Genomic DNA, 26,466 nt, shown 5'->3' with positions numbered 1-26,466 from the left:
AAACGTACGAAGTTGAAGCCTCCACACTCAGTAAAAAACTCAGACAAAGAGGTTACCCTAAAAAGCTAATGAAAAAATCAGCCAAAAGAGCATTTAATAATAACCGGCAAGCTCTACTTGAACCTAAGCCAACTAAAGCTAAAGATGATCGTATTGTCTGTGTGACTACCTTTACGGACCAGAGTTTTGAAATTACCAACATCATCAAGAAAAATTGGAAAATCTTTAGAACTCTGACCCAACCCCCAGCTCTGCCTATTTTTGCTTATAAAAGAAGTACCACCATTGGCAATTTAGTGAGTAATAGCAGACTCAAACCGATCAACATTCTGGAGCCCAAACTCACCACCCTCTGGGGTTTCCCTGAAGCCACCGGTCATTACCCCTGTGGAAATTGTGGCGTTTGCAAACTAACCACCAGAACCAAAGAAGTTGATGTTGGTCTCTCAAAACTCTGGTCCCAAAAGAATTTAACCAATTGTAATACTGAGTACGTGGTATACATGATTACATGCATATGTGGACTGCATTATGTTGGAAAAACTGTCAGAAAAGTAAAAAAAAGCATTATGGAACATCGTAGCTGTCTGAAGAACAGAACGGAGAATGCTCCCCTTGTGAAGCATTTCAACCTCCTGAAACAGAAATACGAGGACTTCACTTGGACGGTCCTCCTGGCCTTGAAAGGAACGAACAACATAACACGCGAAAAGAAACTGTTGAAAATGGAACAGAAGATGATCTTCACCCTTCACAGTGATGTGACGGGGCTCAATGAATCAATCGACTGGCATCATATGTAGTTTGCATTTGTTATATCTTTACGGATATGGTCTGATTTGACGGGGCTCAATGAGACAATCCTTTAACATTCATTTTCCGTTTGTTAATTCTCTACAGATAAGGTGTGGTGTTCCCCCCTATTTTCCACCAGAGTTCTTCGTGCAATAAGGGCTATTGCTCGTTTGCGCCCGAAGATTCCCCTCTTGACAGACACTTACGTTACTCTTTAGTTGTGTATAGTTTAGTTCACTCCAAAATGGCCGCCGTTCCGCTGCCGTAATCGGCACCGTGTTTCGGGATCATCGACATAGTAGTAGGACTATATGGGTCGCCTTGACGACCTGTCAACAGTGGCAGCGTCTCACATTCGGCTAGTTGCACACGCAAGACCTACATCCCGTGCACCTCTTCACACAGGGTAAGACACTCGCCAGACGCTTCTTACTACAATTTCCCCCGTTTCACGAGGCTTTTTAGTGGCAACACGCACTAAGTAATGTTGTCCATTTTATTTTTGACCCTCTTTTTTCAGTAATGACTGCGGTGATACATTCCTGCTCGCAAACCAATGGATGCCATAGGTAAAGTGTTTTGCATTGTTTGTTCCCGACACTGGCCACTGCGGAAATGCACGTTGACACTTTTCTAGTCTATTTCTCACCTTACACATATTGACCCCTCTGGTACCTTCTTAGTTCGGGCTAGTTGCTTGCAAGGGTTACTACGCTTTGTAGATCCCCACCTCCACGGTCATCCCATGCTTTTCTTCGCCCTCGAGACATCGAGTTATAACACACTGCTATCGGCCACTCGTCTGACTTAGAGTTTCTTACATTTACTGATACTCTCCCTGGTGCCATACTCTAGGTATTTGCTGCTATGTTATATGTGCTAGGAGGCTGGATTGTGTATTATTTACCGCAACTTTTATCCATTTTTTTGTAGGGTCGCGATGGCCGCCTCCCTACACCTACTAATCTAAGTAGAGAGCCCCCACTGGCACCACCATAGGTAATTTTACCCTTTTGTTGTTGCCTAGTTCATTGTTTCAACCTATCCAAGTACACAGTGAGTCATGAACTAAATCTTGGATGTTTATTGTTGTTTTTATCTCTCACAGGTACTATTAGGCTCGAATGAATCTGTGTACCATAATTTCTTGTAAAATAGGCTATACTGTTGAATTGTTACCTCCTGATGAATGTTCCACACTTTGCCCTAAGGAACAGAAACATGTCGAGACACATCTCTGGACTTTAAACAGGGATTATACTATATGACATATTGATCCATATGCGGACGGGTACTATACACTTTGTTGCTAGACGAGTACCCACAGTGGTCATATTCCTTTGGTAATATTTTTGTAAAGTAGCCACTTAAGCCTGCAACGTATTTCCTATTTTGTTGTTTGTACATTGATAGATTTTTTATATGCACTGTCATGGACCAATCTGTTTAATTGGATGTTTTAGACTTGCTGATTTCTTCGTTATTATTAAAATTTGATATTATTTTTCCAACTGGTCCCCCATATTGTTTTGTTTTAAATGTTAATGCAAGGCACCTTTAGTACCCAACTTTAAACAGGGGTAGGAAGAGGGCCAAGGGAGGCCAGCCAGAGAATGACAGGAAAGGAGGGTGAAGGTGTGCCAATGAGGAGGATCTCAGTCTTGCTGGCATTCAGGCAGAGATTGTTAGCGGCACACCAATCCTGAATGGCAGATAGGCCATCAGAGATGAGAGAAGGAGAAGAGGTGGCTGAGGGAAGCCTAAAAATTAGTTGAGTGTCATCAGCATAGCACTGAAAATTGGAGCAGAAAATGGCAATACGGTGGGCGAGAGTTGCCAGGTATTGGTTGAAAAGCCAGGATGAGAGGTAAGATCCCTGGGAAACATTGCAGGTAGAAAGGGAGACAGGAAGGACCCAAGTTGGACCTGGGAGGGTCGATCGGAGAGAAAAAAGGTCAGCCAGGCCAGAGCCTGATCAGTGATTCCCAGGCTGTCACAGTGATGGCTGAGCAGGATAGTATGGTTGACCCTGTTGAAGGCAGAAGAGAGATCGAGTAGGATGAGTACAGAGGGGATGTCAGAGGGGATGTTAGAGTCAAGGTTGGAGAGCAGATCTTCACAGATGTTCAGGAGCCAGACTAAAGCCAGACTGATGGTCGTGGGGACCACCAAACAGAATCAAAGTGAAGGTTAAGTTGCGAAATGGCCAGTTTTTCCAGGAGTTTGCCCATAAAAGGAGTGATGGAGTTTGGGCGCTAGTTAGCCAGGCAAGAAAGGTAAGCTGTGGCTTTCTTTAGAAGAGGGTGCACAACCAAGTGCTTCAGAGGGGAGGGCAAGGCTTCTGAGGCGAAGGAGAGTTTGCAGAAATCAGCCCAGGCACATGTTTAACAGAGAGTTATCATTGTCAATAGTAGGTGACCCAAAAAAGGATTTCCCCAATATATCCTCTAGGCTATCCGTGATGGGAGGAAGGTCATTAAAGTTACTTTCCTCAAGCATTTCAGAATTTTGTAGTGGGAAGAAACCGGTAATCTTAGATTGATTTTCAGCTGCAAATTCCTGTATGTCCTTTTTTGGACAGGGGGAGCCAGTAGTTCTTTCCTTAATCATAGCCTGGCTTCGATATGTTTCCCTGCTCGATGTACAGAACTTCAGAGAGTATATTTTCGCCACTTAATCGTTCAGAACAGGATAGAGAAGCCATGTAGCTCGCTCACCAAGGTTGTGTAAATGCTTTTCGATAACTCCCACTGCGGATTCGATGACACTGGGGGGGAGGTTATGCTAACCCTCAAAGACAGGCCCTCGATAGCAAACCCTGCTCGTATAGTAGGGCCTTCCCATCCTGTTCATTGCACAATTTAAAGCTACAGGCTCCGCACCTTGAATCGGCAGGGAAATCCAAAAGCGTCTTGCCTCAGACAGCGACACGGACACAAGGAACACTTCCGCCACACTTCACATGTATTACAGCCCTCAGAAGAAGTGCTGGTACTGACCCATTAAAATTTGTTGAAAAGTGCATATATTGTGCCATTTAAAGTATGGCAGGCTTGTTTAGAAATACTGGCAGCGTCCCGTTAAAGTGTGGTAGCCCTATTCAGAAGTGTTCTTTTTTGCCCATTGCTGGTATAGCAGCGAGTGCTGGCCCATTTACATGAAAGAGGTAGTCGTCCTGCTTATGAGGTTACTACAGTATTATTAACCCTTGCACAGGCTGACCGACAGCAGGCTCAGAGTACCAGAACTTGAATGGTAACCCCGCACCTACATCCTAAAGGCTCTCGAGGAGCTGAAAGTATAGCAGTCCGGCGCCGATTATTTTTTCTAGCTGTTCACACTCCCTACCAGTGGACATTATATTTCCTCAGCAGGAAACAAAAATGCTTCCAGACTCCATGGCCGAGGGTGATCAATCCTTGCACTCCCTGTCAAGACCATCAACAAGTGCCAGTGCGCGCTTTAAACACACACAACCCTGAAGAACTACACCAAACGCATCGCCTACTCAAAGGAATTCTCTATAACAGGCCAGACATATTGGCTTTGCTAATTCCTGTTTAAGTTGCATCGAAAATGACAAATCACACAGTCAGCTTTTTGAAGACCAGCTGCACTGTCCGTCTCACTAATACTACGAGGAGCTTATATGGATGCTTCAGAAATAGACGTTGAGGGGCCCAGACCGTTTCTGAGGGTTGAATACCTACCCGCCACTTTTCATTCGGTACCCCATAATGTCAGTGATAGATTGAGGTCTGTTTTTCACTAAGGCCTGCCTTTCCAATAAGATCCAGTATCAAGTCCAGGGTGGTAGAAAAGTGACAGAATTACACAACGCTGATCAGGGAGCTGTCAGCGCCAGGATTGGGACACTGTAGGTTGGCTGAAGTTCTAGATTGCAAATCACAGAGTATATATCCCGAGGCAGCAATCTGTGCAAGGGGACTTACCCGGTGGCTGAACCACTCCAAGAGACAAGTTACAGCGTGGCATGATGGCCTCTTGAGAAGGTTGGGTGACCATTTGAGACGGGCTTGGTTATTACGTGTCGGTCTCGCAGTGTTTGTTTAGCTCGGCTGCTGACCTAAACCCTTTCTAATCAATCGCGAACCATCTGGGTCATAGTTTTTATCTCTTTTTATTTCGGGATCACCAGCTCGTAGTCCAGAGAGTTTCGAAGAGCCCTTGCCACAAGTCACTGCCAAAGGTCCTGAAATTCCACCGAATTAGTAAAAAATGTACCGTTATGTGTTTGCAACATCAACAGTCCCTCACACGAGAAGCAAACACTGTTAACTTTCCCAAACTCCTGTATACCCTATAAACTGCTAAATTCACTGATAAACAAGTCAGGGAACTAGTTGGAATGATAAACAAGAGCGACGTTGACCTTCTCATCGTCAGTGGCGTCAAGAGGCAGCATGGGTCCTGGACACAACACTGCCAGTGGGCCACTTCAGTGCTCCTCTTTCTGGCGGGGACCTTTATGTAGGCTTGTACCCCTCCTTAAGAGTTTCATCAGACCCACTCTTTATATTCCCAATATGGCTATTTGTTCACTTGGTACCATTGATCTGATCCCAGATCAGCGTTCCATCCCAGGTTTAGGTGTGCCAGTGGCCATGATTCATGTTCTCCCTCACTCAAGCCGACTTCAGATCAACCTCCAAGCTCTCCTCCTTCCTCGCTTGGAGGAAGAAAAGACTCCTCACAGGAGTTGTAGACCCTCCCCTGGCACCAAACAGCACTCTGCCAGTGTATAAATCACAGGAACAAAATAATTGGATCACGAATTTGAATATCGTATCGTTTGTCATACTGAATCTTACCTCCATTTTGAACCTGCCTGACCACCGAATGCAGCCTAAAGCTCATGCCTATCCATGCATTAGATCAAATTGTATCATGCCTACACTCGCCTTATAATCTGAATGTTGTTATAGCCCGTATCTGCCTATTACCTGAATGTCATAATTAGTTTACCTTTTGTATGACTATTGAGTATGGCATTAAGATCAGTCTTATAGACCAAACTTGTATCAGTCAATAACCAGTTCTCCCCTGCCCACGACCATGCTGAAAACGTCCAAATCTCAGTCAGTACATCTTGCACTAAGTCTCCTCAGCATCATGGCATCTGCATCTCTTGCCTCATGCCCTCCCAAGGACACAAACATGAGACTAAGGGCAAGATGTGTCCCGTTTCTATGAACCCTCTTCTTACCACACCTTCAGAGGCTTCTCTCAGAATGTGGGCCAACACACCGCCTAGTCAACAAACACATAGAACACCACAACTTTACCCTATTGCCTCCTGCCTTCCCACCTCCCACTATTAAACCAACTAGTACCTTATCACTATCTGGGTCACTTATCAATGCTGGATCGATGGTAGCTCACGCGCCCGATATCTCAGACACCCTAACGAATGAGAACTTGGACCTGCTGGTCATAACTGAGAACTGGCTCCATGAGGCCGCAGGCCCTGTCATTATGCTAGCTGTACCAGCGGGGTACCAACTACTAAGAGCTGACAGACCTAACACCAGAGGAGGTGGCCTACCCATCATCCATTAATCTAATTTACCTATTAGGCTTGCTACCACCCCTTCACCTCAGTCCTGTGAACTCCTCACAGCCAAAGTCCAACTCTCATGTAACCATACCCTCACCATCTATGTGATTTATAGACCACTTGGATCATTAGGGCTGACACAACATGTCTCCACCCCCACACGTGCTAAAGGAAGGACCCTAGACTGGGTCACTGATCTGAATTGTAAGATTAGCATTACTAATATAATACCTCAATCATGGACAGACCACCACTGAATCTCCTTGTCAGCCTCACTTGATCTCACCCGCCCTAAACCTATACTTATGGCCCCACCACTTTCTACTAGGAGTAAAAAAGACATTCCAGCAGAACATCTCCTACCTCACCTTCTCCCTACCCTTTACAATCTGGACAACAACACTGACCCCACCCTACTTGTGGAAGTCTTCAATAGCACTATGATTAAGGTGCCTGACACCATCGCCCCGATCAAAACTTGCAAAGGAAGACAGCTATCTCATCTGAATAACTGGTTCACACCACAATTGAAAGAATTGAGAATGCAAAAAAGAAAACTGCAATCAATATGGCGCCATTCGCCCACTGAGGAAAATAAAATTAAGCCAACTAATCACTCCAAACTGTACAAAAAGGAAATTATTAGCACCAAAAAGAATATCTATAATGACAGAATAGCCAAGGCCAAATTAGACACCAAGGAACTTTTCTCTATCCTCTGCGAAATGGAATCACCCATACCTCAGATTGACAATACTCCCAAAGATAAGCATTGATGTACTAATATTCAAAATGCCCTTGCGGGTAAAATTAGCTCTCTAAAAATTAAAATTCCCAACAAGAAAGCCTCATTGCTCTTACCAGCTGAGCCCTTACCTAAGCAACAGCCACCCCTAAACCTACATAACAATACCTTTCATCCATTTAGCTTTAAACAAATATCTATAGTAGAGACAGAAAAAATCATACTCTCATTGAAACCCTCCAACTGTAAAGGAGACAACTGTCCAGCCCAAATTTTAAAAGATGCAGCCAGAGGTCTAGCTCCCTACATCTCTAAGCTCATTAACGCATCCTTTAAGTCTAACCTCGTGCCCAATAATCTTAAACAATCCTGGGTGCTTCCCTTGCTTAAAAAACAATAATTAGACCCCTCCATACCCACTAATTATAGACCGATCACCACTGTCCTATTCTTGCTTAAAATTATCAACAGAGTAGCCTACGTACAAATACAGGATTACCTAGAAGCTAACAACCTATTAGGCTCACGTCAATCCAGTTTCCGCACCCTTCATGGCACAGAAACAGCCTTGATTGACCTCAAGACACAAATTGACGAGTTGAAGGACAATGGTAAATCAGCTATGCTACTCCTCCTTGACCTATCGGCGGCTTTTGACCTGGTAGATCATACAGTTTTATGCAACCATCTCAGCTTATCCGCCCATTTCTCAAGTAATGCCATAACCTGGGTGCAATCCTTCCTTGCGAACCGTACAATGAGAGTCTTCTCCCCTTTAGCAGCTGCTGATCCCATACAAGTCTCCTGCGGTGTTCCCCAAGGATCTTGCTTATCTCCTACTATGTACAACATTTTTACTAAGCCCCTGTTCGACAAGTTGGACAGTCTGGGTGTCATCTACACTAACTACGCAGATGACACTCAGATCCTCAACCCCCTTTCGGGCAACTTCCGGGAGGAATCAGCCTTAGTAAATAGGATATATATCTTCATTCAGGCAAGGATGGCATCTCACGGCCTCTGCCTGAATGATGACAAAACGGAGCAACTGATCCTAGGCACAGAGACTGTCGGGGGGGATTCTGCCGGGGTCGGCCGGACCGTCCGCAGACCTCCGGGCAGGGAGGCCCCAACTCCTCCCGTGTATATCTCGGATCGAGACAGAGTATGAGGCACACACAAGGAGCAAGGCAACTTCTGTCGTTTATTATGCAAACGGCAGGGATGGGTCAAGGAGCGCACGCGTTCGTCCTGACACACACACAATAGTGGGGCTCGCAGGCCCTTTTTACTACATTATGACGCGCTACTTGCGTCATTCCAAAAAGTTACCAAAAGAACCTATCGCCACTCTTGATTGGTTGCTCGAGTGGTGGGGTTAGTATAGTACGCCTATAGAGAATGATATTAGTGGTTAAGGTGTAGTCAGGTGGTATATCTGGGTTGTCCCTACAATTAGATACATAAGAATTGTTACATGAAGACCCCTGAGGATTGGCTAACGTTACTGACGTCTGAGATAAGAACCTCATGTTCTGATTGGTGCATCCGTGAGCTCCCCAGCCTGGGACCACCGTTGTTCCCAGCACACGGTGCACCTGTGGTTGCAACAGTGTTTCAATATGGGTACGTGCAGGCAATGTGAGGATTTATTCATAGGTGGGAGACTGACCGTTCCCACTGTAGCAGGTGTCCATTGAGCCTTTCAAGTGTGTCGGCCTGCGTCTCGTAGCGAGGTACCCAGACGCCTTTTCTCTCCTGGGTTTTGGCATCTCGTCAGGTTCGGCTTGGTCACGTGGGGAGGGACCGTGTTTGAGGCATAATTCTGCACAATTAATATTGTTTTTCCACTGTATGTCTGGTTTAATTTGCAGATATGATTTTAACATTGGTACGTGGAGTGCGAGGTTGCAACATCGTGCCTTTGAAGATTTGTTTCTTGACTGTGGGTTTGCAACAGTACGACCTTGGCTGGTTGCTCCACTGGGTTCTTTCTGCAGGCTCAGCAACCTGACTTTTGCTTTGTTAATGTCCACGGGAACTCTTGCTTGGGGCCTACTTGGGCCTGGTGCACGAGTAATCCATTTAGTGCATGGATGCTTTAGGTTATAGTGGCATACAGTTTCATGGCCAGTATCGTGTTTCCATTATATCTCTCATGATGGTAACGGGTTTCAAGAGAAGCGTGAGCAAGCGTTATAAATGAGCTCATGGTGCGTCTTGCGTTTCTGCATTCTGAAAGCCTATGTAAAAATAATAAAGATGCACGTCCGTGAATAAGCCTGTCGCCTACGTCAGAGCACTGAGTATGTTCTTCGTGTAGATTGGTGTGGAAATGTTCAGCGTGTATAATAGTTCAGCGGTGCTTCCCGTTATCTAGGTCGTCATGGCATCTCTAACGATGTGTAGATTTCAGTCTAGTTGGTCCGTGCCGCAGGTGTCGGCATGGCCAGTGCGGGCTGTTGGGCAGGCAGATGGACACATCCGTATGTTTCTGTACCAGGGTATTTGGTCATCTGGTAAATGGGCAAACTCTTCTCGTGGCGGGTGTCTGGGCCGCGACCCTCTAGGCCAAGCGCGAGAGGTGAAGGACGGGAGTCTGGTTTTCCATTCTCCCACTTCAGTCCCCCCTCTGGTCGACTTGTCGACCACAAACATATCCTTCTCGTTATCTCCTCTTACTCTCCATATCTTCGTTATCCCTCCGAGATGTCCATAATGGTTTACGTGATCTTCAAATGACCAATACATGTATTCGCATGTTCCTCCAGGAGTACAGTACACCCATCTTCCTATGTAGCTCCTAGGGTTCCTTGGGTTCTCGATCTTCACTGATGGTGGGTCTAGATGATTGGCGATGATTTGGGTGCGCAACTTCTCCCTTTCGTGTATTATCACACCTGTGTGCTGGCCGTCATCCGCTGGCATCAAGGGGTGCATTCCCACCATTTCCAGCAACTCATCAGTTGAGCGCGCCTTCCGGGCTTTCCAAAATCTAATTATTATCAGTGCAGCTCCAGCCAAAATAGCACATCCCACTATTATTTTCAGTCCATCTGACAGCCAAGATGGCATCCATGACCATAATAGTGAAAACCAGCTTTTATCCTTGTTTACGCCGTTACTTTCGTCCATCATTTTGGAGTGCATCTGGGCCAATTGTGAAACTGCTTCTGTTAGTGTACCATTGTCGGCATCGTTGGCAGGTATGAACGTGCAGCATGATTGTCCTATCTTTGCACAAACTCCTCCTTCCATTGCTGTGAGAAGGTCCAATACATATCTGTTCTGTAGTGCTACCATCCTTACAGCTCGCAGCTCCTCTTTAATTGCGTTAAACCCATTTACTGTCGAATTTATGGTCATCATTAGTTCCCATCTGGTTATTTGCAGCCATTTTGCGTTTGCGTATGCCTGCAGTCCCGGATGTATTATTGAGGAGAAGAACATTGCTGCTCTGCTGAATAGTCTGTGTTCTGGCGGTATTGAGGTTAGTTCCGTTTCCGACCTTCCCCACAGATAATTTCCTGTTAATGGCTCTCCTTGTCTTTTTCTCCTGTTTAGGACAGTATCATTGCTGTTGGTCCTGTTTTCTTGCTCCTTCTGGAGTGGTGCAGATCTCTTTCTTCTCCTGTCTCCTTCATCCATTTTCGGAAATTTCGCCACATCGACATGCTTCTTAGGTACCACTAGTGATGGTACATTGACGTGTACCATTGTGCACACACCACTCCACAGGGGAGGCAGTGTATGATATGCCTTTTCTCCGCAGGCCCAATAATGGTCCATTATTACTGCTGTTCCCGCTCCCCCCTCAGGTAACTCCATCACACTTGCACAATTGGTGTTATATCCCACGTCCACCTCTCCTTTATGCTGGTAACATACTTTGGGCGCAGTCAATGGTAATATAGTTATCGGGTCTTCATCTTCTTCTACCCACGTGAGCATTGGTACGTACTTGATCCATGTCGTCCAACATCGATGATTGTGTGTCTCGATGGTTGAGATAGTTTCTTTTGTTACCATGTTGCTGCCAACCACTCCTATCTCCCAGCTGGTACCCAGGAACACCTTTCCTGTTATCGTCAGTAATGGCCTCTCCCAGCATCCTTGTTTACCCGGAACTTCCGTGGCGTACCAATCACATGGTAGATACTGCAGTGTTACCTTCTTTGTTTCTCCTTTTTCAGGGCCACTTGTTATGTATCTGAATGCTTCAGCATGTAAACTGGTCTTGTGATAACTCAGATAGGTCTTGAGGAAGTTGTTTTCATATGGGTATGAGTCTCGTGTTTTCCATGTCATGTGCACTACTGTTCCTTGGAATCTTCCTTTCGTTTGGAACAGGGCCAAATATATTATGCACTGTGCTGTTTTTTCATCTATTTCTGTGGCAACAAATGTTCGTGAAGCGCTCATGGCGTATGGTATTAATGAGCAAACGTAACAGCTATCCTCAGTTGTCTGCTTACCAATGCGGGTCATGTGCTGGTACCATATGTTGTTTGTGACGTGTGCTGAATCTTGTACATAATTATCAATACCTTTATTGTCTGAGTATGTGCTGCGTTTAACTTTATTTCGCTTTTGTTCATTGTTACTGTTACCACCTGACGTAACACCTGTTGCAGCAGGGAGGTGGGGTACATTAGGTTTGGGTGCAGCAAAAAAACTCATAGCATAGCTGTACTGCCATACAGAGGCAGCCAAAACTCCGGTGATCATAAAAATCCCTATTATTTTTATTACATATGCTAACCTCACCGACATTTTTGCTCTTACCTTGCTGCAGTCCTGGCAGCGTATTCTTGCGACGTTAAAGTTGCCCGCCTAAAAATTCTCAAAAAGTGCTTGTTATTAAATGTTAGTTTTGTTTCATTAAGCTCTCCCTATCAAATAGTCATTCAGTGCCCAGGTGAAGAGTTGCTCCCACGCTACTCTAAGTGATCGGTCTCTCAAGACCGGCAAGTATGGGCGGAGGTGGGGCATGTAATTTTCTATGGCCAGGAGGAAGGCCGTGTAGTATACACGTACCCTTTTCTTTTTTAAGTATGTTGGCCTTTTTATTTCGTATACAAATTGGTGTGACAATTCTTCTGGGTAACTATCATCTGGCAGCACCATCTACGCCTGCACACTGAATTTGTTAGATAACTTTTCTTAACAATACAATATTACGCAGCTCCTGTATGTGCGAGAGAAAAAGAGAACATTCACGTGTTTACATGTGTATTGGTGCAAGCGAAGTCCTTAGTTTTTATTACAATTGTATTTAGTAGTCAATGGGGGGGGGGGTTTGCTCAGATGGCGGGAGCAGTTTTACTCTTTGAACGTGTGACCATGGGGTGGGCAGTGTGGGGATCACCCCTTTCTTCGTCCGTTATTCTCTCCGAGGGGACAATTGGGTCGTTGTCTGTGGTTGTGTTTTCTTCCGCTGCCCGGTATGTTGTTGGCGTTTTTCCAATGGACCTGTCGTTGGCGCTGGGGCGGGTCTGCAGTTTGTAGATTTTTACATCATGCAGGTGGTTCCACGCACGCTTATCCTTTAGTTTTACTGCTCTTGTTGATACGTCCTCTACTAAATGGGGGCCAGTGAACCTCTGCTGGTTCCACCTTCTATTAAAATTTCGAAGTAGTACGTGGTCACCTTTGGCAAGTTGGCACAAGTTCTCCTTTTCCAATTCTTTATTTTCGTCTATTTCTTGGTTGCTGGTGGACCCGCCCCGTGTGCGCTCGAGCTGTTGAGACACAAACACAACGCTAGTAATCAAAGAAGACACATATTGATACATTTCATCACCTAACACATTCGCAGAACTTTCTTGGTCGGTGAATGCCCTTGACGTTGGTGTTAGGGGAAGGCGCATTTGGCGTCCAGTAACCACCTCGTGTGGGGTGAGGTGGTGGTCGGACCCTGGCCTGTTTCTAAGTTCGAACAGTGCTAACGGAAGGCAATACAACCAACTTTTCTTTGTTGTTTGCTGTATTTTAGCAATTGCCTCCTTCAATAGGCCATTCAGGCGTTCACATACACCATTGGCCTGTGGGTGGTACGCACATGCAAATTTGTGTTTAATGTTCAGTAGGGATGTGATATGCTGGAACATTTCATTTGCGAAATGGGGTCCGTTGTCTGATCTTAACACCTCGCACACTCCCCACCTGGGGAATACCTCCCTTACTATAAATTTGGCTGCTCTAAACGCATCAGGGTGTGAACAGGGCCCTGCTTCGATCCACCTAGAAAATGGGCATACTACTACTATCATGTATCTATTGCCTTGACAAATGTTGATCATATCAACATAGTCAATGTGGAGGTGCCGAAAAGGTCCTTCTGGTCGGGGTATGGTACCTCTTATCACCTTTAAAGTATGACCGGCCGTGAACTGTTGACATGTAAGGCAATTGCTGATAAAATTTGACACATGGGATGTTAACTCGGGACAGAACCAATCTTCTCTAATTCGTGCTGCTATTATTTCTTTGCCTGTATGGGCAGGGTGATGTAATTGGTTCAAGGCGGTATTTAACAATGCCAATGGTATTACAACTTTCCCAGTGCCACCCTGGCGCCATAGTGCGTCGGTTGGTGACATTGTGCATCCTCTTTTCACCCATACTTCTTTTTCGGCCATTGGTGCAGCCGCTTGTAACTCCATAATCTGGGTGGCTGGGAGATGGGTGTACCCTTCTTTTATTAACATCTCCCTCGCTATTCCCCTCCCTCTCCCTCTCTGTGAGTCTGTGGGGTTCCATATCTCACCAAAATATGCAGCATATTTTGCATGTGCGTCTGCTGCTGCATTTCCTTTTGATATATAGTCTTCTCCATTGGTGTGTGCTGTGCATTTTACTAGGGCTAGTTCTTGGGGATCGTTTATTACTTCAATTAGTTCAGCCAACAAGAGGGCATGTTGTACTGGAGTGCCGTCAGCTCTCCTAAACCCTCTTCTTCTCCACTTTGATAGCCCTGAGTGGACAGTGGATGTAACATATGCACTGTCGGAATATATAGTAACTTTTTTATTAAAACTTTCCTTTAGTGCCAATATGAGTGCAACCAGTTCCGCCGCTTGAGCAGAGTAATGCTGTGGTAATTGTACACACTTAATAGCCACACACACTGGCGCTTCCATCATTTGTACTACTGCTGCCCCAGTCCTCCTTATCCCGTCTCCTTGATCAATAGTTGATGACCCATCAATAAACAAAAGCTCACCTCCCTCTAGTGCGTTTTCTTCAACTTTCCTAGTACATGAGTACATCTCAGTTACTTGGGTGCAGTCGTGGGCGTAATCTCCCTCTTCAATTACTTCTGCTAGGAACCTTGCAGGGTTAACCGTGCTACATCTAACAATTGCCAGTTCAGCTTTGGACAAAATAATCTCATAACCTGTTGCCCTCTGTGTCGTCAGTGTGGACTTAGGTTTATTCAATATCGCAAATAGTGCATGTTCTACAAATAGTGTAGTTGGACACCCCATAGTTATTGATGATGCTTTTTCTACTGCAAATGCAGCTGCAGCAAGACCTTGTTCGCAAGAGAATTGTCCTAACATTATTGGATCTAAGTGACCGCTGTAAAATGCTACTGGTTTATAGCCCATGCTAGTCTTTTGGGCCAATACTGCTTTCATTACTGCTGAGTCGCAATGTGAAAATATAAAAAATCGTCGCTCATAGTCTGGGGATGCTAGTACTGGAGCAGTTGATATTGCTTCTTTTAATTCATCAAATGCCTCCTTCATTTCCATAGTCCATCCCAACTTTTTCTCCCCTTTATTTGCTTCCTTCAAACCCTCAAGCAGGGGTCCTATGTAAGAGCTGTAATCAAATACCCATGCTCTACAGTAGTTGCACAGTCCCAGAAATTGCTGCAGTTCTCTTACAGTCTGTGGCACGGGAGTGCCTGATATTGCCTGTGCTCTTTGTGGTGCAATTCTTCTTCCATATTGTGATATCAGTTGGCCAATGTAAAGTACCTGTTCCTGACAGTATTGTATCTTTTCCATGTCTACCTTGTACCCCTTTTCAGCCAATATCGTCAACATTTTTAATGAGTCCTCTCTACATTTATCTTCATTTGTACTGCAAATTATTATGTCATCCACATACTGTAACACTGTGCTTTCCAACTCAACGTTACCCAAATCCATCTGTATTACCCTATTGAAAATTGAAGGTGATTCACAATATCCCTGTGGTAATCTGGTATGTTTCCACTTCCTATTTCGGTAAGTGAAGCTTGTCAAGTCTTGTGAGTCTGGGTGTAATGGTATTGAGAAAAAAGCATTTTTAAGGTCAATCACTGTAAACCGTGATGCTTCTGCTGGAATGCCACACAAAATTGTGGCCGGGTTTGCTGTTACTGGATACTCTGCTTCTACTATGTTGTTCAACGGTCTGAGGTCCTGTATGAACCGCCAAGACCCTCCTTTAGCCTTGCGCACCGGGTACACAGCTGTGTTGCATGGGGATTCTGAGGGGACCAATATGCCATTGTTTATAAGGGCTGTTATGGTTTCGTATATGCCCTCATCTGCCTCTCTTGACAATGGGTATTGTTTCACTCTTGGTAGTATGGCACCCTTTTTTAATTTTATCTTTACACCCCCTATGCTTTTAATGCATCCTACATCATAAGGGCTAATAGTCCATAATGATTTTGGCACCTTTGACATATCTTCTTTAAAAAATGGGACTGGTGTGCCAGCGGGTGCCTCAAGTGCCATTGCAATTTTCTGTGCCACTTGTTTGTGAGCCACTGTTAGCCACATTTCTACACTCATCATGAACACCATTTCATTTTCCTCCTTTTCTTCTGAAAACAACTCTTCATCTGACACCTGGGTCAGCCTACATCCTTCTGCTAGTGCTATCACCGCCCTCCATGCTCTCCCTTCTTTATCTTGGGCGTGCACAGCAACATAATCAGCTGTTGCAATAATGCTCTCAATGTCCACTGCAATGACCTTCCCTTCCAGTTCATTAGCTGGTGTTTCTGGTCGGAATAGATAGGCTGCTGGTCTCCTCCATATTTTCCCTCCTATCCCTGGCATCCATGCAAATGCCATGTCTGTTCCGTACTGGAATAGCTCGCCGTCTACCGGCTCCGCCCTGATCGCTATCTGTCCACAGTATGCTTGCAAAATCTGTCGTGCTGCAAGCATGTTAATCCCTGGAGTAGAGCAAATTATGCCATTCTCTGTAAAGGAGATCGTCATATTTAATCTGTTCATTATGTCCCTCCCCAGTATGTTTACTGGTGAGGCACTATAATACAAAAGTGGTACTGACAGATCGTAATCTCCAATAGATAGCGGAACGTTATCAGTAAATGGAACCAACCCTTTAGCCCCAGAAAACCCTTGTGTGTTCATGGCTTCGCCTGACATCTTAAACTTACCTTCCCTTATGCAAGACCGGGTCGCCCCGGTGTCAACAAGGAATGATAATTTTTTGTCACCTATCGTTACCTCTATGCGTGGCTCCTCCGCACTATTAGGTGTTACTGACAGGATGGGACACACCAAGGCCGTCTGTGGGCTGTCCTATTGGGGGTACAATGACTGGCCATTCCCTGTGTAAGGGTTGTGCCCCAACACCGTCACCCCACCCAATTGCGTTCGTTCAGGTTGTGGTGGTGGTTGTATTAACGCTGCACCAGTTACTTGTGGCAGGTATTGTTTTATTTGTTGTTGTGGTAGGGAATAGTGTTGGTCACTCCCTTGTGGTGACATCTGCTGTGGTTGTATGCCCTGCTGTTCTTGTGATGTCCTATGTTGTGCTTGTTCGTTCCATGCTGGTGTTCCTGGCCTGACCCTGCATGTACGTGACATGTGTCCTAATAGTCCGCAGCTCCAACACACGGGTGGTTCCCTGTTTTGCCATGGGAAGTTCCCTGTGTTGTCCTGGTATACTGGTTGCCCTGTCTGGTAGTTATTTCTGAGTCCCCCAGCCTGTTGTTGGGTATTATATCCGTATCCTCTTCCCCTCATAAACCCTCCTCTCCCTCTATTATAATTATAATACCCAGCTCCTTGCATTGGGTACCCTCCTCCCATGTTCTGTGCGTGTGATTGCAGAGGCAGCACTTGCTCTATTACCTCTTGTGGAGGCGCTATTTGAGCTGGATTTTGTGCAGCCACTACTTGCGTTGGGCTTTGGGCCATTGGTGTTGGCGCAGTTATTAGTGCCCCTTCCATGGTATATTTAGTAAGTTTTTTCTGTACTAATTTGGCCTCTTCTGTTTTCCTGTCCTCTTCCTTTTGTTTCATTTTTCCTTGCCATGTTCTACAGTGATGTACTATAGTCAGTTGTATTTCCGGCCATGGTTTTGCTTCCATCCCCACTACTTTCTTTAATTGTCTCTGAACTCCTTCTGGGAGCCCTTGTACTAGTATATGATAAAATATGGCTGGTGTTTTGTCCCATTGTTCTCTAGTTTCCATGCGCCACTTCTCTTGAATATCCTGGATATAATCAACAGGATCCTCGTTCTCACCCATCTTACGGGAAGTAATGGCTCCTATGTCTGATGTGTCTGGGTACTGCACTCTTAGTGCCTGCCATAGCGCATGTCTGCAGTTTGCAAATGGTGCCCCATCATGCGATGTGTTTGTTATTGTTACCCCATGGAATCCCGCTCTTTTCCAAATGTCATCCGCTCTATCCCCTAATATTGATATTAACAGGCCCTTAACATCTCCCACTGCTAGTTTCTGTCCTGCGGTGTGTTTTTCCATTTCATATATCCATTTACCCGCACCTCCACTTAATGATGGGAGCCTACATTTTATGTTTTCCTTATCCGTATGTTTCCAAGGTACATATTGTGGTCTAACCCCTCCTCTCTCCAGCAGTGGCATTACATTCTGTCTTGTGTCATCCTTTATGCTCCATGATGTTAACTCTTCACACCCCTCCTCTTCCCCCATTCCTTTTACTACTTCAAATCCTTCCTTACTACCTCTTCTCCTACCTCCCTCTTCTTCCTTTCCCCTTTTTTCATCCTTTCCTGTGTTCAATATTGTCACGTCTGTTTGCCTGTCTTGCCTGCGACTAGGGAGGTCCCTAAGCCGACATGCATAAGGTGTAACTTCGTCCATGAAGGGTGCGAGCTTTATTCTGTGCAGAGAGCGTGCAGTTGTTGAACATGTGGGGTGTGGCGTTAGAGAGCGTGATGGTGATGTGGGTGGCGTGTGTTGGTTGGTGAGCGTCGGTGGCGTGTGTTCGTTAGTTTGTGTTTCTCCCATTCTTTTCACTTCCTCCTTACTTCTCTCCAGCTCCTCCCATCTTCTACTCACCCATGGCGAATCTATGTTTGTTCTAGTGAGGTATAGCTTATCTAAGCTTTCCCTTTCACTCTTCCTTCCATCCTCACTACAAAAATCATTCATAAATTGCGCCCCCCACTCTGCCTTTTTTCCTTTTATTGTTACAGTTTTTAAGTCTATTAGGTCTCCCTCTTCCTTTCCGTTGTTACCACCTGTTCCCCTTAGTGCTGACGTTGTTGCTACCTCTCTATTTTTATATACTTCTCCCCATCTTTCACTCTCCCTCTTACTCTCCTCTCTCTCCCCTTCACTCCTCTCCTCCATCTCCCTACTATTTTCCTCTCTTTTCCTTTTTAATTCCTCCATTACTTCGTTGCTCATCTGTTCCAATATCCTTTCATCCTCTCTCCTCCTTTCCCATTTCACCCTTTCTCTTTCTACTATACTCTCTATTACCTTCCCCTCTTCATATTTTTTAGCTGTCTCTGATATTATCCTCCTCCTCCATATTTCCATTTCCTTTTCATTTTCTTCTTCTTCCTTCTTCTTCTCCCTCATCACTACTCTTGATACCCTTTCTGCTGCTGCTTTTACCCTTACAGCTTCCCTCTTTCTCTCCTCACTTTGCTCCCTTAATTTTTCCAATTCGTCCTTATCTTCTTTCCTTTTCCTCACTCTCTCTCTTTCCTCCCCCTCAAGTTGTTTTATCAGTTCATTCTGCTCATCCCTTAGTTTAGCTAATCTTTCCTCCAAAATCTCTTCCTTCTGCCGTAGCAGCTCCTCTCCCCTCATTTCACTCTCTCTTTCACTATCCTCGTTTGTTCTCTTTACCGCCTCCCTTTCCTCTCCAGTTAGTGATCCTCGTAATTTCAACAATATCTGTGCAGCTACCCACTCATCGTTTCCTATCTCTACAGTCTGCTCTTCTCTCCTCCCGTCCCCCATTGGTATCTTTCCATGAGCCACATATGGTGGAGGGCTGTATGCCGGGTTTGAGTATCCTTCAGCCGCCCTTAACTGTCCTTTTATTTCTCCTAATTCTCTTAAAGGGTACAACCCTCCCCCCTCTGTTTTCACTCCCGGTGTTAAGGGTATCTCATTGCTCGGTTCCTGTTTTATGTCAGCTAATTTATCAACCTTTCCTCCACCCAGTTTTTCATTCCCCATATTCTTTGTTCCTTCACTCTCCTTTTCCCCATCCGTTCCTTCTTTCTTAATCTCCTTTTCTTCCGGTGTTTCCCCCATAGTGAACATTCCATTTGGTCCTGGTCTAGACCCCTGGAACATCCTCCATAAGTTAAACACCTCCACATGGTTTGCCAACTTCTTCCCCTTGTATGTATTGTGCAGATGGTTTAATAGTGAATGTTGGGCATATGGGTCAAAGCTACCATTAGGCGGCCATGGTGTCAACATTTTGTTGTCCGTCCCCTGGGTCCACTCTATGCTGTACTTAATTAACTTCTCCCTATGTGGTGGCAGTGTGGTGCATATATGTTGTAGTGGGGTAGTGAGGGTATTCCCCCACCCTCCCAACCCTCTCCCGTATGACATACTAGCGCACCCTTTCTTACCCTTCCCCTTGCTACCAGTTTGCAACATACAACCTTTTATTGCTTACCTTGCCCCGCAAGTGTGGGGACTTACGACAATCCTTTGACAATTTATGCAATGATAATAATCACAAAAAAAAAATTATAAAACAAATATATTTATGATGTTATATTATATTCCTTCCCCTACGGCCCCCTGCGGCCGAAGCGCACGCAGCCCCCTGCAGCTGCGTACCCCTTACGACGATCTTACACAGTCGTCCTTTTTCCCCGTTCTCCTCCCACCTTTACACTTGCCGTGGCCGGCGTTCTCCGTGCGCAGCCACGCCCCCTTCCCCTTCTCCTCTTTGATCCACTCGTTTATCGTTTATCTCCGTGTCCGCTCCTTTATCATGTTTCTCTTCCCCACCAATGTCAAACCCAAAGCTTCTTGTGTTCACGATATCTTACTAAATCCCTACTGGTGACGTCACCTATTTCTTCGAACTACTGGTATATTCGTGTTATGTTCTTTAAATTCAAAATACACTTGCAATCTACCCCGCTAACCCTACAGCTGTCTTCCTGTCTCTCCTGGAACAAGGTAATCTCATCAATACTATAACCGGACTGCGCACGCTGCGTCGCCTCGCGTGTGATACGCCCCTCAACAGGAGGGCTTAACCAGCCAATTATCTTCCGTTTTGGGCAACTACGTAACTAGCCACCGCCCACAGGGAAACGTCATCTACCTATCGAGTTTCTTGCTCGAACAATAGGGAACCTCATCTACCTATCGAGTTTCTTGCTCGAACAATAGGGAACCTCATCTACTCATTGAATGATAAATGTCAAATCGTAGGAAACCACACACACCCACCCTCACACGTAGTCGCGATTTAGGCCAATCAGTGTCTTTCGAGCGGCTGCACGTGATGTTTTCGTGCCCCGCCCCCCTCTTTCGCGTAACGTTAGCTTTTTGTTGCGAGCGTCTGCACGTGTTGTTCTCGTGCCCTGCCCCCCTCTTTCGCGTAACGTTAGCCGCCTTCTCTCGCACTCAATTCACTACCATTCATTCCATTATCATCACTCAATTAAACCTTCACCCCACCTTTTTACAATACCTCCCTCCTCCCTTATTTACTTCCGCCCCCTCCCTCACAATTTCGCATTGCTTGTTGTGCGTGTCATGCTCACCAAGTTCCCTCGATGCAGGGCCGCTCGACTGCGTGCACCCCTCCAAGCGGCTCGCCACCTCCCCTCGTCTGGACCACGTCTGGACACTCGCCGACCGCGGGCGGGATACTTCTCAACCGGCTCCCGAGGGCCAATATCCGGATTGCGCTGTCCGGTCCTCTCGCAGCTCCGCGATGGTCCTGTAGTCCTCAGAAGGGGGCAACGGCAGAGGGGGCCGCGCCGCCGGGCCTCCCCGCAACGGGAGTGCCTGGAAAAATAAAAAATAAAAGTCGATCTTAAACAGATCTCAGCAGTGCCTCCAACTTGTCGGGGGGGATTCTGCCGGGGTCGGCCGGACCGTCCGCAGACCTCCGGGCAGGGAGGCCCCAACTCCTCCCGTGTATATCTCGGATCGAGACAGAGTATGAGGCACACACAAGGAGCAAGGCAACTTCTGTCGTTTATTATGCAAACGGCAGGGATGGGTCAAGGAGCGCACGCGTTCGTCCTGACACACACACAATAGTGGGGCTCGCAGGCCCTTTTTACTACATTATGACGCGCTACTTGCGTCATTCCAAAAAGTTACCAAAAGAACCTATCGCCACTCTTGATTGGTTGCTCGAGTGGTGGGGTTAGTATAGTACGCCTATAGAGAATGATATTAGTGGTTAAGGTGTAGTCAGGTGGTATATCTGGGTTGTCCCTACAATTAGATACATAAGAATTGTTACATGAAGACCCCTGAGGATTGGCTAACGTTACTGACGTCTGAGATAAGAACCTCATGTTCTGATTGGTGCATCCGTGAGCTCCCCAGCCTGGGACCACCGTTGTTCCCAGCACACGGTGCACCTGTGGTTGCAACAGTGTTTCAATATGGGTACGTGCAGGCAATGTGAGGATTTATTCATAGGTGGGAGACTGACCGTTCCCACTGTAGCAGGTGTCCATTGAGCCTTTCAAGTGTGTCGGCCTGCGTCTCGTAGCGAGGTACCCAGACGCCTTTTCTCTCCTGGGTTTTGGCATCTCGTCAGGTTCGGCTTGGTCACGTGGGGAGGGACCGTGTTTGAGGCATAATTCTGCACAATTAATATTGTTTTTCCACTGTATGTCTGGTTTAATTTGCAGATATGATTTTAACATTGGTACGTGGAGTGCGAGGTTGCAACATCGTGCCTTTGAAGATTTGTTTCTTGACTGTGGGTTTGCAACAGTACGACCTTGGCTGGTTGCTCCACTGGGTTCTTTCTGCAGGCTCAGCAACCTGACTTTTGCTTTGTTAATGTCCACGGGAACTCTTGCTTGGGGCCTACTTGGGCCTGGTGCACGAGTAATCCATTTAGTGCATGGATGCTTTAGGTTATAGTGGCATACAGTTTCATGGCCAGTATCGTGTTTCCATTATATCTCTCATGATGGTAACGGGTTTCAAGAGAAGCGTGAGCAAGCGTTATAAATGAGCTCATGGTGCGTCTTGCGTTTCTGCATTCTGAAAGCCTATGTAAAAATAATAAAGATGCACGTCCGTGAATAAGCCTGTCGCCTACGTCAGAGCACTGAGTATGTTCTTCGTGTAGATTGGTGTGGAAATGTTCAGCGTGTATAATAGTTCAGCGGTGCTTCCCGTTATCTAGGTCGTCATGGCATCTCTAACGATGTGTAGATTTCAGTCTAGTTGGTCCGTGCCGCAGGTGTCGGCATGGCCAGTGCGGGCTGTTGGGCAGGCAGATGGACACATCCGTATGTTTCTGTACCAGGGTATTTGGTCATCTGGTAAATGGGCAAACTCTTCTCGTGGCGGGTGTCTGGGCCGCGACCCTCTAGGCCAAGCGCGAGAGGTGAAGGACGGGAGTCTGGTTTTCCATTCTCCCACTTCAAGACGGCTATCAAAAAACTTGTTCCAACTATGCTTCATTGAACATCGATAATAATATCATCAAAGTGATGCCTGCAGTCAAAACCCTTGGTGTATACCTTGACTCGGCACTCAACTTTAAGAAACAAATCAATACCCTGGCATCCTCCACAGCATACACTTGCAAATTGATCCGATCCTGCAGACCTTCACTATCTGAGACCAGTTGCATTACACTAGCCAATGCACTTATTCTATCCAGACTGGATTATTGCAATGCCTTATATGCGGGATCCAATAAGTACATTCTTGACAAACTGCAAAGGCTCCAAGATAATGCCATCAGAGCAGCTTTAAATATCCTGAATAGAGATCATATCTCTGCTCTTAGAAGAAATATCCACTGGCTCAAAATTAAGGACTGGATTGCCCTTAAAACCTTCTCTCTCACTTCCAAATGTCTCAACAACATAGCGCCACCCTACCTGGTAGATAGGGTCAATAAGAGAACCTCGGTCCGACCTACAATAATGTCCAATGCATACACCTTGGTAGTACCCAGATTTAAAAAGAGTACAGCTGGCGGCTCTAGCCTTCCGGTCATTGCTGCCCAAACTTGGAATGAACTCCCTTTAGATCTTAGAACTGACCAACCATACTCCAGCTTCAGACAGAAAGTCAACACCTGGCTACGCTCCAATGATGTTTAACCTGACTGCTTCTCCTCCCCTATGACCCGTCACTCTGCCACCTTACGCCCTGCTGACCACTTTGTCCTGCCTTTACCAATTATACTTTGGGTATCGGCTGCCTGCATCTAGGAATGTCACTGGGCTCCTTTCAACTACTGCCAACTTAGGGTTGTATCTATGCCACCTTTGCCTCAATTGTTTTATTAATTATGTATGTTACCAAGACCTCTATGTATCCTTGCACTGCTCTGCAACTAAGTTCTCAAGTAACCTTGTATTGTTTGCGCCCAGCTACCTGCGGGTTTGGTTCGCGCTATATTAAATAAACAAAAAAAAAAAAAAACATCACCCCAATCAATGGGTTACTCCCCTGACACCCGGGTCCTCCTCAAGACTGCTTACATTTTCTACGAGGGACTTGCAACCAAGACCCTGCACCACCTCACTGCCACACTCATGCAAAGTGGATCGTGCCTCATCAGGAGGCACTCTGTTGCCAGACTTCAAACAACAAAAATGGAGTAAAGAAAAACAAAACAGAAGCCCCATCTCCTGTTATGCACCAGCAACTAGGAACAGGCACCGGCAGGAACCAGAACAGTATCAACTCTTTTTCCATCTAAGAAGGAAATGCAGGTGCTTTTGCACAAAGAGTACCGAGGCAACACCTAATGGACAAACCACCTTTATCTCAAGCCCCCCTTGGATGACCACTCCCTATGATCCCTAAACCACAGGTCCAAATCCCCATGAGTCCTACCAACTCATGTCCAAAGTCACCAATGTCTTGTCTAGGCATGTACCTCTTTTCTCACTCGAGATGCATAAGATCATTCTCATATCTTTTGCATTTTCACTAAAATTTAGAAAGTTGCAAAGGAGCCCCTCTACTGAGAACGAACATGGGTCAAATACACAGTCCTATGGAATTCCTCCCACTCAGGAGCGTCTCCAACCACGTTTCAGCTCACTGGACCCTTCACAGAACAGAAATATGCAGTTGCATATCAGTCTGGTTCGATCCACAAGGGCAATCCACCACCAAAATGCTAGGCAATTCCCCTCTGAACAAGAGTACCAACAGCATCCCCAGACACGTGTTTTCGGCCTTGTTGGTCCTCCTCAGTGAGGTTAAGCTGAGCCTCTCTAATGCACAGTGAGCAAGGGTCCACTTATGGATCACCCTGCGTTACCCACGTTGCTGGACTGCCTAAGTAGATGGGACCAGCCTGATATGCAAATGGTTGTAGACCTTCCCGAGTGGGCACCTTCCCAGAGAACAGGTTATTTGGCCGTGTTCATTCTCGGTAGAGGGGCTCCCAGACCTTTTTGTCGATAATTTAGAAAGGCAATCAGTGATGCTCTGCTTGTGCTGGAAGGTTTGTAATGTTCACCTGACCCATTGCTCAACCTCTACGCATTGGTAAGTGAGATTCAGCAACCACTCTGTGTCCTCATAAACGTGCTACACCTTACCTTAACTCTGCTACATCTTAGCTAGGCAGTGCTATGTAAAGCACAATACATCCATTCCTCTGTACACTGAAAGTCTCCAACATTAATCAACCCCTTTAACTTTGGGGATAAAAAGAATGGTGATTTTCCTTCAAATGTCTTACAAATGACATTCAGTCTTTAAATTGGGGGAAAGTCTTGATAAATGTGGCTCCTGGCCAGATGTTTGTAATCTTCTGCCTCACTGCTCTGTAACAATATATATGTTATTAGTAACCGGAAGGTAACATTTATTCTCACCTCGGCAATTAGGGAGCTGGGAAAGTTGGCCTTTACTTATGGTACCAGGCCGCAAACCGAGACCCCTGATGAGTGGGACGCTGCCATCTTCCATCTCGGGATCATGCCTGACCTTATCCCGGCTGCCCCACATCCCCCACGCTTCTTGCACTCACCACTCTGCCAGCTACTGCTCCTATCAGTCCTCCTAACTCATAACTGATGGCTGCCCTGAAAATGGAGATGGTAGTTGTCCTCTGCAGCCATTTTGTTTTGTAGGGTTTCTTTTTTAACGCGTGTAACGGCCACTATAACATAACACAACTTCAATAAATCTACTTGCACCTTGAGGTGCTAATGGCTTAATCTCCTTGGTGGAGTCTTTAGCACCTGTTAACTGTGCTGGGCTTTTACAAGGCGGGGCAGCCCCACACCTCTGGGGTTATTTCTTTAATATTTATAGTTCATATTGATCCTCCATGTTTGGTGTGTTGCCGGATGAAGGACCAAGGTTACGGCTCTTGACGGTTATAGAAAGCAACGGCAAAACTGGAGTTTCTAGAACTGTACTTGCGCTAGCGCTCAGATTCGGTTTTAAATGCATGTATATATTTTAATGGTTCCCTTTTGCTAGCAATTCAGATGACTCGTGAGATTAGATTGAAATGTGTCATTTCACATACATGTTACGGGTCCATGTGATAATATCCCCGCAAAAATGTCGCCATACAAGAATGGCGCCATTTTTTTGCTGCAATATTACCACATGGAAACTGCGGCCGACACCTCTGTAACCCCCAAATTTGTTTAAATGGAGCGGGATACCCCTGCCACCCCGCTCCAATTTACCCCATATATTATCCCCCTAAATAATATTGCCTATGCTGTTTCCTGGTGACTATATGTATGGCGACATTATTTCCTTGTTACAGTCAACATCCCGCACGTGCTTTTTGCAGGGCTCGCTTTATCAAGGCTAATTGAGTAGCCGGGACAGTATTTATCTTGACCTGGTGTGTGGCTGCTTTCACAGTGGTGGTGGTTCTAACAAAAAGCTTATGGAGATTCATTAAG

Source organism: Ambystoma mexicanum, chromosome 2p (genome assembly GCF_040938575.1).
Source record: "Ambystoma mexicanum isolate Mex_15411 chromosome 2p, UKY_AmexF1_1, whole genome shotgun sequence".
Taxonomy (NCBI): Eukaryota; Metazoa; Chordata; class Amphibia; order Caudata; family Ambystomatidae; genus Ambystoma; species Ambystoma mexicanum.
This window is presented reverse-complemented; position numbering follows the sequence as displayed.